This window comes from Heloderma suspectum, chromosome 2 (genome assembly GCF_057233095.1).
Source record: "Heloderma suspectum isolate Gila_16-S chromosome 2, 16-S_ref, whole genome shotgun sequence".
In the NCBI taxonomy this organism is placed as follows: Eukaryota; Metazoa; Chordata; class Lepidosauria; order Squamata; family Helodermatidae; genus Heloderma; species Heloderma suspectum.
The window spans coordinates 377,713,531-377,731,895 of NC_139459.1; the positions used below are offsets into that span (position 1 = coordinate 377,713,531).

The window sequence follows — 18,365 nt, forward strand, 5'->3', positions numbered from 1 at the left end:
ATGTCGCCGCGTTCGGACCACACAACAAGCCGTGCCTGGGTGGGTATTTAGGGAAATCACGCCCCTCATGTGCCAAGGATTAAAGATGCCATGGTAGCTTGTTTAACCATTGGTGATGGTGCGAATTGGCCCACTGTTGCTGGGAAAATCCATTTGTCCCAACCACTGGGAGGATGGCAGCTAAGTTCAAAGGGAGGAGGGAATTTTGAGGGGTGTGGCAGATGACATCAACGTAGTGGTGTACGAAAGTCACTTACCTGTTCGCGGATTATGTTGATGGTGGGGGGGAGGCGTTCCGTCCCTCCCCCCAGAATCCTCGCGGATTTCTGGCCACGGAGGGCTCTGGGTAAAAAAAACAACAAAAAACCGCGTACGCAAATGGTGGCGGCTACGGCCGCCGCCATTTGCATTCCTTATTTTTGCCCTCTTAATCTACGTCAATATTTATGTAGACTATGACGGCAAAAATCAAGGGGAACGCAAATAGCGTAGCAGGCGCTATTTGCGTCCCTTTTTGATTCCCCGTTTTAGCCTACGTAAATATTTACATAGGCTAAAACGGGGAATCAAAAAGGGACACAAATAGCGCCCGCGTTCCCCTTTGCGTTCCCCTTGATTTTCGCCGTCATAGTCTACGTAAATATTTACGTAGATTAAGAGGGCAAAAATAAGGAACGCAAATGGCAGTGGCCGTAGCCGCCGCCATTTGCGTACGCAGTTTGTTTGTGTTTTTAACCCACCCAGCCATGATAGGCTACGTAAAGATTTACATAGCCTATCACGTCGTTTTTGTTTTTTTTAAGCCTAGTCATGATAGGCTACGTAAATCTTTACGTAGCCTATCATGTCTTTCTTTTTCTTTCTTTTTTTTTTACTAGAGTGGAAATGGCGGCAGCGGCGGCTGGTCAGAAGACCAGCTGCTGCAGCAGCCGCCACCACCCGGAAGATCCGTCCCCGGTGAGTCTCATCCCTGGGGGGATCCGTGGGGGGGCGGGGGGGCAGGCTGTTCCACCACGGAGTTCGGGATCCGTGATCCGTGGCGGAATTCTGTGCCATCCCTACGTCAGCGTCCCTGCGACCTATGGCTCCACTGCACCATTGACGATACAATAGGGAAGGGATGAACATGCAACACATACATGAGGTGATACAACAATACAAGATGGGTGGCACAGGACATGTTTGACGTCTACCAACTGGTCTTTCCATGGAAAGAGTGATGAGAACATATATGCCAATGTAAACTGAAGGAGGAATAGGTTTGAAGTCTGTGGGATTAACCTGTGAAGCCGAACTTGGGGCAGGAAAACAGGAAATCACACGATTACAGAGAGACAGGCAAAGCGGAGACAAGAATCAAAGAGGGCCCATCCAAGTGAAAAGGTGTGAAGAGACTTCTTGATGGGGGAGGAAGTGACAGGAAGGGGGGATGCCCACATCCTGGGTGCTGCAACAACCCCCTTGTACCTTGCCACCAACCACATGTGAGATACTGGCAGGTCTCTTCCCATCAGACCAACTCACTGCCTAAAATGGCAATTTCAGGATTTCACCTGAATGTATAACTACCTTGTATACGGCTGATATAGAAGAGCCAGTGAGGCATAGTGGTTAGAGTGTGGGAGTGGGACTGGGGAGACCTGGGCTGAAGTCCCCATTCAGCCATGAAGCTCACTGGGTGACATTGGGCCAGTCATTGACTCTCAGCCTAACCTACCAAACAGGGTTGTTGTGAGGATAAAATGGAGAGGAGGAGGATCATGTATGCCACCTTGGCCTCCTGCTCAGCTTCATCGGAGGATCTGCTAGTTCCACGTTTGCACTGATCCTGTGCAAAAAGCCAAGCTCTCCAAACTACCCGGGGTGGGCGGGACATGTCTGGCGGCAGTGACGTAATGGCTGCGAGTACTTAAGAACATAAGAAGAGCCCTGCTGGGTCAGACTGAGGGTCCATCTAATGAGCATTCTGTTCACACAGTGGCCAACCATCTATCGACTGGGAGCCCACGAGCAGGGCACGAGTGCAACAGCACCCTCTTGCCCACGTTCCCCAGCAACTGGTGTACGTACGCTTACTGCCTACTGCAGCTAGCACACTTCAGCACTAAATAGCACGGAGCCGGATGTGAACAATGATTTGATGGTGGATTTCAGGCGTCTTCGTCTGAAATCCACGATGATCTCTGATCGACTCGTTTGCATCACGGTGGTACAAGGAGTGTTGGATTCATTCGTATTATGGTATAGTCCATGGAAACGGATGCGAGCCGTGAATCGATGGCGGAATTTGGGTGTTTCCATATGAAAACCATGAGGGTTCCCGCCCTCTTTTTGTGCCACAGTGATGCCACAAATCTTCAGATCTGTGACTTGAATGGTGTAATCCATGGAAATGGATGCGAGATGTGAACTGAGGGTGGATTTGTGGCGTCTCAACATTAAAAACTAGGAGGATCCATGTATATCCAACTTCTGCCCTTTCTCCCCATTGGGACTGAAATCCCCTTGGGGCAGAGATTTGACAGTACGCAGCCCCATATGGGGCAGATCCTCAAAGGGGAATGGGAAACAGCTGTGATGGGGGTCCAGCCAGGGTGCCCGTCCTCCTGAGTCTAATGCGGGGGTCCCTTCACAGCACACCCCAGGCCTTCCTCCTTCTTTCCTGTTGTCCCTGGGAGTGGCACATCTTTGCACCCCGCGCTCCCTTATTCCGCTTGCTGACTCCCTGTTCCCCTTCCCTATAATTCCTTCCAAACGTTCTCTCTTACCCCATCCTCTAATTCTACTTCCTCTTTGGCTTTCTAACCCTTCCCCCTCCTGCTCTGCCTCCCCCAGCTCCTCTGCTCTTCCAGGTGTAGAGGGGGGACTCTAAATTCTCTTTCCCTCGCTTATACACACCCTGGGCCTCCTGACTGGGGGCTGACAACAGGATTGGGGGAATGCCCCAGCTGCGGGACCCCTAACTCTGCCCCTCTGTGTGTTTCCTTCCAGGCTCCCCGCACTCCTTGCACTATTTCTACACGGGGGTGTCGGAGCCCGGCCAGGGGCTGCCCCAGTTCATGGCTGTGGGCTACGTGGACGACCAGCTCTTCGTCCAGTATGACAGCGACACCAAGAAGGCCCAGCCTCCAGTCCCCTGGATGGAGAAGGCAGGGAAGGAGGATCCCCAGTACTGGGACAGGAACACCCAGATAGCACGGAGCGCGGAGCAGATGGTCAGAGTGAACCTGGTAACTGCAAGGAATCGATGCAACCAGAGCACAGGTGAGTGGAGGATAAGAGGGGCGACGATTCCCCACCTTCTTTGTCCCTCCCAGGAGTAGGAAGTGGGCAGAGGTGACTGGTGGGAGGGAGCGGGGATCCCCCCAGGACAGAAGCTCTGTCCCTCTCCTTTCTATGATCAATTTGACCATAACTGAAGGAGGGGAGGGAATTGCAGTGGAGCCGGGACACCTCCCTTTCATTCCGGAGGAAAGGTCCAGAGCAGGGTCGGACTGGGTACGCTGGAGATGCAACGAGAGCCCCCCCACCCCCTCGACCACAAATGGCAGCCCCCGTCCCACAAGGAGAGGGGGTGGCTGGCCATTAAAAATATATATAATTAAATTTTAAAATGAGCAAAAAGGTTCAAAATTGAGGCCAAGGAGGAGATAACTATCCCAGTGTTCACCATGCCCCCCTCCATTTGTCCTTGGCACAGCCCCATCTGTCACAGTGAGCAGAAAAAGAAATCAAAACAAAGTTTACTGCAGTTATTCTGTTTCATTTATTCTGTGTTTGTTGTTTTTTGTTTTGGTGGCATTTATTTTACTGTGGCATTTATTTTATTTATTTTCTTCACGTAGTGTTTCGTGAACCAGGGGGACTCATTGCCGCAGGATGCTAAGAAAGGCAACACAGAGGACTGCTCCTGGAAAAGGGCTACACAAATACCTCACAGGAGGGTGAAGGGATTGGATTATTTCCTCCGAGTCTGTCATAAAGGCAGGGTGCATGTGTCAGGGAGGAATGTCAGACTAAAAAGACTTCTATCCCTTGGAAAGAGATTCCAGAATCCAAGCGTCTGAAGGCAAGGCCTCTCTTTCCCCTTCTTCATTTTGGTGGACTGCTCTTGCTGCAGGCAATAAACAGAGCAGGAACAGATTTTTAACCCACTTGACAGCCAAATACTCTACATGTATTTATTTATTTCATTTATATCCTGCCTTTTTTCCTCTTGCAAGGAACCCAAGGCGGCTTTCATTATCCTCCTCCTCTCCATTTTATCCTCACAACAACAACCCTGTGAGGTAGGCTGGGCTGAGAGTCTGTGACTGGCCCAAAGTTACCCAGTGAGCTTCTATGGCCGAGTGGGGAGTAGAACCCGGCTCTCCGTCCAACACTCTTGCCACTACTCCACGCTGGCTCTCCCAGCTGAGTTCATGTACAGCCGAGTTCAATGGGGCTTACACCCAAGTAAATATGCAAAGTGCTGCAGGGTGTGTGTGGTGGTGGGGGGCATCTGTTTTACGCCTTAGGAAAATTTGGAGAAGGCACCTGGTGGTGGTGGTGGTGGTGGTGGTGATGTGTGAGGTGTGTGTGTGTGTGGCTAGGGAGTGCTAGGAACCCCAGGGAGCCATCTTAGGTGAGGGCAGCCTGAATTCTGAGCACAGTAGGGACTCCATTTTGAAATGGAGCAAACCCCCCTTGGGCCGCTCTGCCCTTCTCCTCCTGACCAACGTGGAACCTCTTTTGCAGAACGTCCCTCTGTGTTCTCCTTCCAGGGAGCGAGGCTGGGGGTGGGGGTGGGGGTGAGGAAGGCAGAAGCTCTTTCTCAGAGGTGAAAAATGACAGCCCTCTTCCTTCTGGCAGCAGTGGGGAAATGGAAGGGGAAAGACTCCTTGGGTTGCCTCCTTCATCTGGGGCCTGAAGGAACCTCGATGGAGGAAGGGGGTGGCAAATGGTAACAAGAAGCAGCACCCAGCAGGCTGCTCTAGAGAGCCCTGCCTGTTGCTCCCGTGCTGCGACAAAGGCCACAACGGAGAGGGGCTGGCAGGGCTCTCCAGAGCACCCGCCGGAGGTGGTGGGGAGGCAGCCGTGGGCCCTCCTGGTGGCAGTGGGGAGAGCGGCGCAATTCACCACTCTTCCTGCTCCGCTGCCTGATGTGGGTGCATCAGCTGGCATAATGGTAGGGCTGGCCCTGGATCTTAGTGGTAGTCACGATGTTTAGGGATCATCAGTTAATATGATAAACAAAATACCTGTTCAACTTTTCAGTAATGATCTGCATGTCTGAGGTAATAATTCCTGTCAGAATCACTTTCGTGGGCTTGAGACATGGGGCAGGGGGGCACTGGGAAGCTCTGGGGCTCCCCTCTCCCGGACCTCGTGCTCCTCTGTTTCAGGGGTTCACAGCCTGCAGTGGATGTGCGGCTGTGAGCTGAGGGGAGACGGGAGCACAGGAGGGTATGTGCAGTTTGCTACGACGGGAGGGACTTCATCAGCCTGGGCAAGGAGACCCTCGCCTGGACAGCAGCCGATGTGCAGACCCAGGTGACCAAGAGGAAGTGGGAGGCGGAACGTGGCTCGGCCCAGGGTTACAAGGCCCACCTGGAGGAGCAGTGCATCAAGTGGCTGCGGAAATACCTGGACTACGGCAAGGAGACTGCTGAGGACAGGTGAGGGGGGCAGGGGGTGGAGGGGCGTGTGGGCGGGGGCCCGTCATCCTTGCATCCCTCTCCCACCCCCGCCCCAGGTAACTGTAGGCTGAACAGCCAATCTACACATCACGAAGCTGGTGGAAGCCACTTCAAACGACAGCTGGGGAGGGGGCCGCATTTTAAAAACCCTCGTCCACTTAAAAAAATAAAAATAGAAACAGAAATGGAGAACTAGCCCAGTGGAGACAATCACGGGACAGCTGGACTTTCCTCCCTTGCCTCCATGTTTTTTGTTTGCGGGGATTTTTTTTTATGGTGGAGCTTTCGAAAAGATCGTCCCCCCATCCCTGACTGGCCCCTAAAGCGGTACAGGCCACCCCTGAAGTGGTATGAACCACCCGCCCACCAGCCTGCCTTCACATGGCGCCCTCCAGATGTTTCGGACCCCAGCTCCTGTAAGCCACAGCCAGCCTGGCCAATGGTGAGGGATGATGGGAAATGCAGTCCAAACGTTCCTGAGGGCACCAGGTTGGGGAAGCAGAAACACACGATCCAAGCAAGCACCTGGTCAAAGTGCTGCTGGGCTGGGCCAGTTCAGGCTGCAGGTGGGGAGGGGCTGCGTGTGCGAGTCCTTCCCCAGCTTGCAAGAATCCCCTCCTGTCCATGGAGAGCTGCGCCTGCTAGGCATCGTGTCTTTCAAAGAAACCCTTCTCTCCTGCCCCCTGCCCTTGCCTGGAAGGCCAAGGTCTCCTCTGGACCAGCACTGCCCTGGGAACAGGACCCTTCCCCGCTTTCCAGAGGATTCCCCGGCACACCCGCCTTGTCCAGCCACACACCCCGTGACTCCCTCATCTGTGGGAGGAGGATCTTTGCTCGCTGGGAAACTCTTCAGAACTGCGAGCTGTCGGAGTGGAGTGTTTTCCGACCTTAAGACGATGCCAGGGGAGGCTGGGGGGATCCCTTTCTTTGGGGGTGTTTTAGGGGATCCTGCCGGTGTGGGATGCTGAATCTCTGGGGCAGGGCTAGATGGCCACATGGGACATTTCCCTGTTCCCGAAGTAGAGCATCCATCTCGCCAGCTGTGGGAGAGGCTCTGTATTATTAACTCCTGCCATTTTTTCAGAGCCCCTGGCGGTGAAGGTGACGTGCAAGGCGGACTGCGATGGCATGGAGACCCTTGTCTGCCGGGCTGACGGCTTCTACCCCAAGGAGATGGACATGGCCAGGGACAGGGACAGGGGGGTCCAGGTGCAGGACACCTTCCGTGGGATTGTTGCCCCCAACGCAGACGGGACCTGCCACGCCTGGATCAGCGTCAGGATCACCCCCAAGGACACGGACTGCTACCGGTACCACATGCAGCCAGACGGCCTGCAGGAGCCTCTGGACCTGGCTTGGGACATGTCTGGATTTGGGCTGGAAGGAGCCTGGTGAGGCTGTGCAGGGTGGGGAGGGGCTGTTGCTGAGCTCCAGAACTCATATTTTACAGAAAGAAGATCCCACCTTCAGTCCTTGGCAGCATCTCTGGGAAGGCTGGAAAAGACTCCTGGCTGAAATCCCGGGGAGTTGGTGCCAGTCAGTGTAGGCCAGGAATGCAGAACCACCCAGGGGCCAAATCCAGCCCTCTGGGGATCCCCAGGAGGCCGCACCCTCCTTCTCCCAGCCATCAGTTGTTGGGCGGCATCCTCACTTTTGTGCTTCTTCCCCCCAACCCAACCCTAAAAGGCCGAAATGCCTCTCCTAAGGCTTTGTTACTGGCAGGAGGAGCTTTGAGCGAAACGTGATGGTATTTTGCCCCACCCCTTTCCCTTCGGCCCCACCCACCTCTGGAACGCAGCCCCCGAGTGCTTCTCCGGAATGGAATTCTGCCCTCGGGGAGGTTCAGCGCCCTGGTGGAGGCAGTGCTGAGCCCAAAGGTCTGGCGTGGCACAAGGCAGCTTCCTACATTTTCTGGTTTGGCTCGTTTCCCAGAGCGGAGGATTGTGGGAGGGGAATTTTCACCCAAGGAAGAAGGTGGGACAAACCCAGAGACCCCCCTCAGCTGCATCACTGGCTACACGGGCAGCCCCCCCCCCCCCGTAGGATCCAGCGTGTGCTTGGGGGTACAAAGCAAACGACTCGGATTCTGTTGTTTTTAAACACCGACGAAGCCCTGTTTAGGGAGTACCTCCTGCCTTGTAGGCCATGGATTCAAGCTCTGGCTGCCATCTTTCTGCCTGGAAGCTGTGATGCCATGAAATGTTTGCAAATATTTGGATTATTTGCGGCCACTGTGTCAGCAAATCGTGATGAGGCCTGTAGGGAGAAACCTCCCACCCCAGCCTTACAGGGACTCTCACAAACGTTATATGCTTCCCGAAGAAACTTTTATGGTGCATTACCCTGCCTCATTCACGGGATTTTAGGGAATGTCCAGACAATGATATCTTCTGTTTGTGGCCCTCCCTTATATTCCTATGGCATCCTCCCTCTTCTTTTCTTACTGAAAAAAAATGTGTTAAGGAAGAAGGACAGAGGAGCTCTGTGGCTTCCAACATGGCACCTGTGGGTCCTGATGTGTTGTTGCTGTTCAGTCGTGTCCGACTCTTCGTGACCCCATGGATCATAGCACGTCAGGCCTTCCTGTCCTGCGCTCTCTCCCGGAGCGTGCTCAAGTTCATATTCATTGCATCGGTGATGCTATCTAGCCATCTCATCCTCTGCCGTCCCCTTCTCCTTTTGCCTTCAGTCTTTCCCAGCATCAGGGTCTTTTCCAGAGAGTTTTCTCTTTGCATTAGGTGGCCAAAATATTTCAGCTTCAGCTTCAGTATCTGTCCTTCCAATGAGCACTCAGGGTTGATTTCCTTTAGGATGGATTGATTTGACCTCCTTGCAGTCCAGGGGACTCGTAAGAGTCTTCTCCAGCACCACAGTTCGAAAGCATTCATTCTTCGGCGCTCAGCCTTCCTTATAGTCCAGCTGTCACAGCCATACATTACTACTGGGAAAACCATAGCTTTGATTAGACGGACCTTTGTCGGCAAGGTGATGTCTCTGCTTCTTACTATGCTGTCTAGGTTTGCCATAGCTTTCCTCCCAAGGAGCAAGCGTCTTTTAATTTCATGGCTACAGTCACAATCTGCGGTGATCTTGGAGCCCAAGAAAATAAAATCTGTTACAGCTTCCATTTCTTCCCCTTCTATACGCCAGGAAGTGATGGGGCCAGATGCCATGATCTTAGTTTTTTTAATGTTGAGTTTCAAACCAGCTTTTGCAGTCTCCTCTTTCACCCTCAACAAGAGGCTCTTTAGATCCTCTTCGCTTTCTGCCATTAGGGTGGTATCATCTGCATATCAGAGGTTATTGATAATTCTCCCAGCAATCTTAATTCCGACCTGTGATTCATCCAACCCGGCGTTTCTCATGATGTACTCTGCATATAAGTTAAATAAGCAGGGTGACAATATGCAGCCTTGTCGTACTCCTTTCCCAATTTTGAACCAATCGGTTGTTCTATGTTTGATTCTTACTGCTGCTTCTTGACCCTCGTACAGGTTTCTCAGGAGACAGGTAAGGTGGTCTGGTACTCCCATCTCTTTAAGAATTTGCCACAGTTTGTTGTGATCCACACAATCAAAGGCTTTAGCATAGTCAATGAAGCAGAAATAGACGTTTTTCTGGAATTCTCTTGCTTTCTCCATGATCCAGCGAATGTTGGCGATTTGATCTCTAGTTCCTCTGCCTCTTCTAAACCCAGCTTGTACTTCCGGTAGTTCTCGGTTCGCATACTGCTGAAGCCCAGCTTGTAGGATTTTGAGCATCACCTTGCTGGCATGTGAAATGAGCGCAATTGTGCGGTAGTTTGAACACTCTTTGGCGTTGCCCTTCTTTGGAATTGGAATGTAAACTGACCTTTTCCAGTCTTGTGGCCACTGTTGAGTGTTCCATATTTGTTGGCAAATTGAGTGCAGCAGTTTAACAGCATCATCTTTTAGGATTTTAAATAGCTCAGCTGGAATACTGTCATCTCCGCTAGCTTTGTTGTTCGTAATGCTTCCTAAGGCCCACTTGACTTCACTCTCGAGGATGTCTGGCTCAAGTTCAGTGACCGCACTATCATGGCTATCAGGGACATTCAGATCTTTCCTGTATAGTTCTTCTGTGTATTCTTGCCACCTCTTCTTAATCTCATCTGCTTCTGTTAGGTCCCTGCCTTCTTTGTCCTTTATCATGCCCGTCTTTGCACAAAATGTTCCCTTGAGATCTCCGATTTTCTTGAAGAGATCTCTAGTCTTTCCCATTCTGTTGTTCTCCTCGATTTCTTTGCATTGTTCATTTAAGAAGGTCTTCTTGTCTCTCCTTGCTATTCTCTGGAACTCTGCATTCAGTTGGATATATCTTCCCCTTTCTCCCTTGCTTTTTGCTTCCCTTCTTTCCTCAGCTACTTGTAAAGCCTCATCAGACAGCCACTTGGCTTCTTGCATTTCTTTTTCTTTGGGATGGTTTGAGTTGCTTCCTCCTGAACAGTGTTACAGACCTCCATCCATAGTTCTTCAGGCACTCTGTCTATCAGGTCTAATCCCTTAAATCTCTTCCTCACCTCCACTGTATATTCATAAGGGATATGATTTAGGTGATACCTGAATGGTTTAGTGGTTTTCCCTACGTTCTTCAATTTCAGCTGAAATTTTGCAACAAGAAGCTCATGATCTGAGCCACAGTCAGCTCCAGGTCTTGTTTTGACTGACTGTATGGAACTTCTCCATCTTTAGCTGCAAAGGACATAATCAATCTGATTTCGATATTGACCATCTGGTGATGTCCATGTGTAGAGTCGTCTCTTGTGCTGTTGGAAAAGAGTGTTTGTTATGATCAGCGTGTTCTCTTGGCAGAACCCTATTAGCTTTTGTCCTGCTTCATTTTGTACACCAAGGCCATGCCTGCCTGTTATCCTGGTGATTTCTTGACTTCCTACTTTAGCATTCCAATCCCCTATGATGAAGAGGACATCTTTTTTTGGTGTTAGTTCTAGAAGGTGTTATAGGTCTTCATAGAACCGATCAACTTCAGCTTCTTCGGCATCAGTGGTTGGGGCATAGACTTGAATTACTGTGATGTTGAAAGGTTTGCCTTGGATTCGTACTGAAATCATTCTATCGTTTTTGAGATTGTACCCCAGTACTGCTTTTCCCACCCTTTTGTTGACTATGAGTGCTACTTCATTTCTTCTAAGGGATTCTTGCCCACAGTAGTAGATATGATGGTCACCTGAATTAAATTCGCCCATGCCTGTCCATTTTAGTTCGCTGATTCCCAAGATGTCAGTGTTCAGTCTTGCCATCTCATGTTTGACCGCCTCCAGCTTACCTTGATTCATTGATCTGACATTCCAGGTTCCTAAACAATATTGTTCTTTACAGCATCGGATTTGCTTTTCACCACCAGACACATCCACAGCTGAGTGTCCTTTCGGCTTTGGCCCAGCTGCTTCACTCTTTCTGGCGCTACTTGGAAATTCCCTCTGCTCTTCCCCAGTAGTATATTGGACACCTTCCGCCCTGAGGGGCTCATCTTCCGGCGTCATATCTTTTAGCCTTGTGATACATTCCATGGGGTTTTCTTGGCAAGAATACTGGAGTGGGTTGCCATTTCCTTCTCTAGTGGACCACATTTTGTCAGAACTCTCTACCATGACCTGTCTGTCTTGGGTGGCCCTGCACAGCATAGCTTATGGCTTCACTGAATTACGCAAGCCCCTTCGCCACAACAAGGTTTTCTTGGTGCCACTAGGCTCCCTGTCCCTCCTGATTTTTATTTTATTTCTTGATTTAAAAATAATGTATTTTTTAACTGGGATGCTGGCATGGTGCAAAGGAAAGAGCTGCCTTCCAGGGTCCTCTTTATTTGGGTTCCACAGTGTCGTTTTGTGTTTTGGAGCTCAGACTCAGTCTCTGAGTTGTATGTAGGTTCTTGGGCAAGTGACATTTCCATAAGATTCCAGCCCTAAAACTACATTCTAAAAACTATTTACATATAAACAGACAGGGCACACACAGACATGCACCACCATTTGCTTTCTGGGAAATGATTGTTTTGTGCCTGGCTGTGCCCACCATGGCAGCCATTTTATGAATGGGCAAGCCCCCATAGCAGCCATTTTGTGAGAGTGCCCACAACACTCTCAACATTCCAGATACGCCCACCAGCCCAAACAGGTTGGGGACCCTAGAATAGCTGCACAACGTCCTTTGACTGGTAGCACCAGGTGACCCTCAGTCAAGGGAAGAATCCCTTGACAGGTGGGGATAGGGGAGGGACATTTCTTGGATATCTCCCCTTTGCCGCCCCACTTGCAATTCTTTCCCCTCTTCCCAACAGATGAGCAAGTCATGGGGTGTGTGACTGGACAGGGACTGGGGAGCCCACGGCATTCACAGATGCTAACGGGCTGTGGGGGAGGGTATCCAAGCAAGAAAACCATCCCCCCGGTTAGCATCTCTGAATGCCATGGGCTCCCCAGTTCCCACAACCCGTGACATGCTCCTCCATACTGCCCCTGGGCGAGAACACGTTTGTCACAATACATAGGAGGGGAAAGGATCGCAGAGAGTGTGGAGGCAGAATTGGGGGCTCTAGACTTCCATGGCGGAGGGGAGAGTATCCAGGCTTCCCTCATCTGCACAGTTTGCTGAAATTCTTGAGGTTGCCAGGAATTACCACATTTTGTTTCCTGAAATGCATGTTTTGGGGGCTAAATGTGTCGGAGCATGCACTGAGTGCCACTTTGGTTTGGCTGAAAGCAGCTTTAAAAACTCATTGTCAGAACAGGGTGCCTCTGAGCAAGTGCAGATTGTCCCATCGAGAGTAGCACTTTTCCTTTTTTAAAAAATTAATGTGATGGAAAAGAACAAAAACATTGTCCCCATCGCTTTTCCTCTGGCTTTCTCTCCTCTTGAAACATTGGCTGGGCCTGTAGGTAACCTTTTCGCTGACTCCGCTCCAGGTAGATCTGCAGTGGAGAAGAAAGGGAGAGTGTTTTGTGGCAAGGGAGTCATTTTGAGGAGCCCCGTCTCTTCCTGGACTCTGCTTTGCTCACATATGAGGATGATGAAATTCCATACTACAGGGATGTTGGAACTCTCCGCCTGAGGATGGAATTCGTTTTTGTAGCAGCTTGGAGGGGTTGCATTCCAGTGGGGGGGCGGGCATACGGACCAAAATACCAAACAAACCAGCATATTGTAGCTTGGTGCTCTTACTCCAAGAAACTAAGCCTTAGGAGAGACATTTCAATCTTTTAGAATGGGGATAAAATGGCAAAACAGCTGGGAAACCACCACATGGTCAGTGGTTGAGCAATGGGGAGGGGCCAGGGGAAGGAGGCTGGGCCATCTGGGGACCCCCAGAGTGCTGGATCCAGCCCTTAGGCCTAAGGTTCAACCGTCCTGCCGTAATCATACATGCAAAGTGGGTGAATTAAGGAACTGAGGGGCAATAGGTCCAGGAGCGAGGGGAGCAGCAAGTCCAGCCTCCCCTCCTGGAAGGGAACAGCCGAGACTGGCCTGAGTTACACTCAGTTTACGAGCATAAATTCCAAGGGCTCTGGACCAAGTCAGCCATGGAGACCTGGTGACATTGTGCCTGAGCCCAGGAGGAGCTCGATGGGCAAGTCTCAGCATCACGAGTTGTCCTTGTTGGGTACTTTTGGGGCTTATCGGGGTACCGAGGGAGGCCAGAGAGATCCCTTTGCTTGGAGCTTTGTTTAATCCCTCGGGGATCCTGCAGGCGTGGAATGCTGAATCCCTGGGGCACGTGGGGTGTTTTCTTGGTCTGAAAGTGAGGCATCCGTCCTGCCAGGCCCTGAAGAGGCTCTGTGTTAACACGGATGTGGCCCTTTCTGCAGAGCCCCCGACGGTGACTGTGACATTCAGGGCGGATAACGACAGCATGGAGACAATCGTCTGCTGGGCTGATGGCTTCTACCCCAGGGAGGTTGATGCTGGATGGAGGAAGGATGGGGAGGTCCAAACGCAGGTTGCATCCCGTGGATTGGTTGCCCCCAACGTGGACGGCACCTACAACACCTGGGTCAACATCAGGATTGACCCCGAGGAGAGGGATTGGTACCGATGCCATGTGGAGCATGGCGGCCTGCTGAAGCCTCTGGAGTTGGCCTGGGAGGAGCCTGCTGGTGAGAGACGGCGGGGGGGGGGAGGGACAGGGAAGGGCTGTGGCTCAGTGACGGAGTGCCTGCTTTGCACGCAAAAGACCTTTGGCATCTTCTCCAGGCGGGATTGAGAAAGATCCTCGTCGGAAACTCTGTAGCACCCCTGCCAATCAAGCTTGCTAGATGGACCAGTCGTCTGACTCGGTATAAGGCAGCTTCCTGAGTACCTAGCTTGGCTCCTTTGCTGGAGTGGAGGATTCTGGGAGACGCTTTGCCATCCAGGGAAGAAGGAGAGAGAAAACAAGAGGCTTTCTCAGAAGCATCACGGGGGTCCGGGTGGTTTGTTAACCACCCCAGCAACCCACCCTGGCTGAGTTCGCACATAACGACAAGCCATGGCAGACTCCCCCCACAGCCTGCATTTTAAAAATGGTGGCCGCCACATTGACAACAAGCCCCAGAGGGAAATTAACCCACGGTGGCTTGTCGTTATGTGCGAACCAGGCCTCTGTCTCCCTCAAAACTGCAGTTGCCTTTCGTGTCCTGTCACACACACAGCTAGATTATAACATCCTAATCTGGAAGTGCAAGGAAGATGGCATGCCCCTGTGCAGGTATTTCCAGAGATTTGCGGGGAAATGGCAGTTCCCATGGCAACACCGCACCTGTGTCTACCTAACAAAAGGATGTGCCTGGTGGTACCTGGCCCATTATCCCTCTCTTCTCCACCCCCCAATCTCACAATATATTGAATATTTAATAGCATTTTGCCTCTTTTAAAATTATATTTCCATAAGCGTCTCATAAATGAGGAGCCCTGGAGAGAGATTGTGGTCTGTTTGTTTGCACTCTCTCATTTCTTGTGACTCGCTCAAACTCTCCCTGTTACGATTTCTCGGAAACCACCTGATTTCTGTATCTGCTGGAAGCAGCCAGCAGGGGGCAGTGGAGTATCACAAAAGGAGTGGGGGACAGTGACAGACAGTTACATTTTTTGTTGTATGAGCATTTTAAAACCATATATATATGGAAATCACTATAACTAACTGAAGAGTGTTCATTGACCCCCATGGCCATTTTTCTTATATGCAAATATGGTAACAAAATAGAGGTTTGTTTCATTTTCCTCAAAGAGCCAGAGCAATGCTGGCTCTATTGTGGGAACTACTCAGGGACTTCCCAGCATGACTCATGGATTGTGTATGTGTTTGTGGGGAGGTGGAATTGGGCATGGAGCAAAGGCCACCGGGAAACAATCCAACAGGGGAGTGAGAATCCGACAGCTAGATCCAGTTCTCCAGGGAACTCCAAGGCACAGGAGTGGTGCAGGGGATAACGTTTGGGGCCTGGGTGCGAGAGATTTGGGGGCAAATCCCCACTGAGCCTAGTGGCTCACACGTCGGCCTTTGGCCAGTCAATATCTCTCAGTCTAGCCTACCTCATAGGGTGGCTGTGAGACTGGAATGAGATAAGGATATCTTATCACCTGCCCTGAGACCTGGCAGTAGGATGGGAGGAATCTCAGTCTAGACATCCCTCAGGTTGCAGAAAAGGAAATCCTAAGCTTAGGAACAACCATAACATGAGAACTTATGGCATAATAAATGTGTCCAGCTTTAAGGTGCTGCAAGACTTAAGGTGTTGTTTGAACCAGTACAAATGGTGACAAAAGAGGGTCTAGTCTCATTGAGAGGTGGAGAAACCTACTGGGTCAGCTAGAGAGGAAGGGGTTTTGCCTTCCAGAGACAGCAGGAGAGCCAAGAATAGAACCCAGGAGTCCTGGCTCCTGTTGAGACTTCATCCAAGAGAACCCAGGAGTCTTGGCTGCATTTGAGAGAGGGCTTTGCAGCCAACGGGACTTTGTCCCATGGGGAAATTATAACATCTCTCTGCATGTTTGGGAGGTGCCAAGGCTTGGATGGAGTGTGTGTTTGCACAGGCTGAGCCTACTATTTCTTATTCCGGCACAGGATTAGATGTTAAGATGTCCACTTTGCCTGTTGTAGCTTCCCCACTTGGTCCCGCAAAGAGGGAAGACAAAACGCCGTCCCACGGAGAGGATTCTGTGTACTGGTTCCCTGCCAAGCTGCATTACTGATGCACCACTGTGGCTTTCGGTTTCTGCCTTTGCTGCCTGGCCTCACCCGAAACAAAGCTCTGCTCTGAAGCAGGGAGGGGAAAGCAGTTCCACGCTGCTGCCAGAACGAACGGAAGCCATTTTGTGCAGGCCGGCTGTGCAGCAGAGATAGACACAAAATGGCGGTGCTCTCCAGGAAGCGGCTGCCCCAAGCAGGTGTTTGGCTCGTGCAATTGCAGAAACTGGGCGTCATGCGCTTTGAGGATTATTAAATGTTTTGGGCTGGATACTCAAATGCTAGAGATGACTGAGGGCATCTCTACACCAGCCTAAAATCCTGCATTTAAAACGGGGCTTTCTGCTTCCGTTTTAAACGCAGGATCACGACTCCTGTTTTCACGTGCTTCCTTCCCCCCTCCCCTTTCCCCCTCCTTCTCCCTGTATCTGAGTCTTCCATTATTTTTCACTGACTCACTCTTCTTCTTGCCGCTTTTACTCTTTTCATGGAGGAAACTGAAACGGAGCACAACGGGGAGTTTGATAGCTCATTATCTGCGATCTATTTAAAAACGGAACAAAGGGCATTTAGTGCAGGAGATGCCTTGAATGATCACTGCATCATGTAAAGAGCCCGCAAACCTCCGTGAGGGAGCCATCTCAATCGCAGGATAAAAGCTCCGTGTGAAGAAAGCCTGACTATCTGCCGCATGTGTAACAGGAACAGTTGGCAGGGCCTCCAACGGTTTAAGCCCCACAGCGCAGAGACCAGTGCAGTTGCGAAAATTTCTCCCACATTATTTCCAACCATTCGCATTCAATTTGATAGAAAAGAAACTTCGGAGAAATTCTCATGGGTCGCGTTCAGGTCCTCGTGCTTCCTTTACTTAGGAGGTGACTGAGCAGTGTGCAGAGTGTCCTGTCTTTCGCTGTAGAATCACCTCTCTGCACCTGCATTAGAGAGAAGATGCATCCCCAATCACCCCTCAGAAATTTAGCATTGGGGAAGTCCTGGGGAAAGCGCTGAAACCTAAAGAACAACAACCACAGCCGAGACAACGTTTCTCAGAGGACATTTTTCTCAGAAAAGTCCTGAGATTTTTCTTTCTCTTACCCCCCAGAAATAAAGGGCCACTTTGCAGAATTTCCCCAAATTTTCTTCTCTGTATTTTGGTGGGTTTTGCCTTCCCTCCCTCCCCACATGCCCCGGAACGATGCTCGGTATGGGGTATTGTGAAGAACGCAAAATGGGGGCCAGGCTGCCAACACACTTGCTGCTGTTGCTGCTTGTGGTGGCCGTGCAAGAAAACAAAGCCCCTTAGGAAAAAAAGAAAGAAGCTGTGCTGCGACCCTTGCCAGCGGTGAGCCCTACCTGTGAGAAATTGTTGGCGAATTTCCCCTCCTACTGGAGAAATCAGGAGAAATTCTCCTCCCAGTGTCTCTGCGCACAAATAGAATGGAGAACTTGAAGAGGTCATTTGCGTACTGCTCTAGTAGAGAAAACTCCCTTTCCCGCCATGTCTTGTCATAATCTCTGCAAGCCATTAGAGGGCCCTCCTGATGGAGCCCGCCTTCCTCGAAGACCTTGCTGTGGGGGTCTGCAGGGAGGCACCCACCCCGTTTGCCCTACAACTGTGGCACTTTATTCCCTAGGGCAGAGCAGGGCAGTGTGGCTCTCCAGATGTTTTGGCCTACAACTTCCATGATCCCTCACCATTGGCTGGCTGATGGGAATTGTAGGCCAAAACATCTGGAGGGCCACAAGTTGCCCACCCCTGGTTTAGATGCATGGTAAAACATTTGTGTTTTGTCTGAATTCAATCATGGGAGAGTTTCCTTTGGATGAATTCATTTAATTTCTTTTTCTTTACAAAAAGATGTGAGATATAAATAAAAATGAATAAATATGTCCCATGAGCACAATCCAGCCCACAGCTTCCTTTAGGTCCAGAAAGAGTCCTGTAATGGGGAAAGGAGCACCGTTCAGTGGCAAAACACATGCTTTGTGTGCAGAAGGTCTTAGGTTCAAGCCCCAGTACATCCAGTTCAATTACTTCAGAACCAGGAAAGGCCCCTGCCCCAAATTTGGAGAGCCGTTGGCAGCAAAAATAGCAGTGGGCTGGATGGACCAATGGGCTGGCCCTGGATAACTTTCATGTGTCCCACATAACTCCTTAGCCCAGCCTGCCCCAACCTGGTGCCCTCCAGAAGTTTTGGACTACAGCTCTCAGAATTCTTGACCATTGACTATGCTGGCTGGGGCTGATGGAAATTGGGGTGGGCTGTTGAGGTCCCCCAGACTGTTGGTTATGGGGGATGACAACATTCATGCTGAGGGCACCTTATTCAGGGCAGCTCAGGAGTTCATGGTCTCCGCGATGACCATGGGACTGTCCCAACATGTCATCGGCACAACGCATGTAACGGGGCATACTCTAGATTGGTTTCTTCCGGTGTGATTTACTCTGGTTTAAAGTTAGAATCCTTTGCATTTTGTTTGTATAGT

At 50.8% G+C, this 18,365-nt stretch overlaps 1 long non-coding RNA gene and 1 pseudogene across 1 annotated transcript in view; one reads left to right on the forward strand and one right to left on the reverse strand.

Moving 5' to 3' along the window:
• The window catches only part of LOC146356295 (uncharacterized), an 867,031-nt gene that overhangs the window by 86,317 nt on the left and 762,349 nt on the right, over window positions 1-18,365 (reverse strand). The window lies entirely within an intron of this gene.
• The window catches only part of LOC146356297 (H-2 class I histocompatibility antigen, Q10 alpha chain-like), a 19,056-nt pseudogene continuing 691 nt past the window's right edge, over window positions 1-18,365 (forward strand).